Source organism: Elephantulus edwardii, unplaced genomic scaffold, assembly GCF_000299155.1.
Source record: "Elephantulus edwardii isolate Elephantulus edwardi_28Jun2011 unplaced genomic scaffold, EleEdw1.0 scaffold00362, whole genome shotgun sequence".
Classification (NCBI taxonomy): Eukaryota; Metazoa; Chordata; class Mammalia; order Macroscelidea; family Macroscelididae; genus Elephantulus; species Elephantulus edwardii.
The window spans coordinates 96,112-97,324 of NW_006400112.1; the positions used below are offsets into that span (position 1 = coordinate 96,112).

Below are 1,213 nucleotides of genomic sequence, written 5' to 3' on the forward strand. Positions count from 1 at the left end.
TTCAGAGCTGGCGGGGTAGGGGCGCGAGCCGGGTCGGTTTGGGGGGGAGCAAAGCAGTACCTGAAGATGAGGGTCATGGGTCAGAGCTGCATGGATGTGTCCCGATTCAAGTCCTCTCCCACCGTTCACTGCATCTGCGCACAGCCATTGTTCAGTACCAACGTTCAGAGGTGGCGGGGTAGGGGCGTGAGCCGGGTCAGGGTCGGGGGGAGAAATGCAGTACCTGAAGATGGGGGTCATGGGTCAGAGCTACAGGGATTTGTCCCTATTCATTCCGCTCGAACCGTTCATTGCATCTGCGCACAGCCCTTCGCCAGTCCCAAAGTTCAGGGCTGGCGTGGTAGGTGCGTGAGCTGGGTCAGGGGCGAGCAATGATGTACCTGAAGATGGGGGTCATGGGTCAGAGCTGCAGGGATGTGTCCCGATTCAAGTCCTCTCCCACCGTTCACTGCATCTGCGCACAGCCCTTGGCCAGTCCCAAAGTTCAGAGCTGGCGTGGTAGGGGCGCGAGCCTGGTTGGGGGTAAGCAATGCAGTATATGAAGATGGGGGTCATGGGTCAGAGCTGTAGGGATGTGTCCCGATTTAAGTCCTCTCCCACCATTCACTGCATCTGCGCACAGCCCTTTGCCAGTCCCAAAGTTCAGAGCTGGTGGGGTAGGGGCATGAGCTGGGTCGGGTGGGGGCGGGAGCATGCAGTACGTGAAGATGGAGGTCATGGGTGAGAGAAGCAGGGATGTGTCCCGATTCAAGTCCGCTCCCAACGTTCACTGAATCTGCGCACAGCCCTTGGCCAGTCCCCACGTTCAGCGCTGGCAGGGTAGGGGTGTGTTCCGGGTCTGGGGGAGCAGTGCAGCACCTGAATATGGGGGTCATGAGTCAGAGCTGCAGGGATGTGTCCCGATTCACGTCCTCTCCCACCGTTCACTGCATCTGCGCACAGCCCTTGGCCAGTACCAACGTTCAGAGGTGGCGGGGTAGGGGCGTGAGCCGGGTGGGGGCCGAGCAATGCAGTACCTGAAGATGGGGTCATGGGTCAGAGTTGCAGGGATGTGTCCCGATTCAAGTCCTCTACCACCGTTCAGTGCTTCTGCGCACAGCCCTTGGCCAGTCCCAAACTTCAGAGCTGGCGGGGTAGGGGCGCGAGCCGGGTCGGTTTGGGGGGGAGCAAAGCAGTACCTGAAGATGAGGGTCATGGGTCAGAGCTGCATGGA

At 60.1% G+C, this 1,213-nt stretch overlaps 1 pseudogene; it reads right to left on the minus strand.

Annotated features, from left to right (window-relative positions):
- Positions 1–1,213, minus strand: part of LOC102871348 — a 54,016-nt pseudogene that overhangs the window by 51,189 nt on the left and 1,614 nt on the right.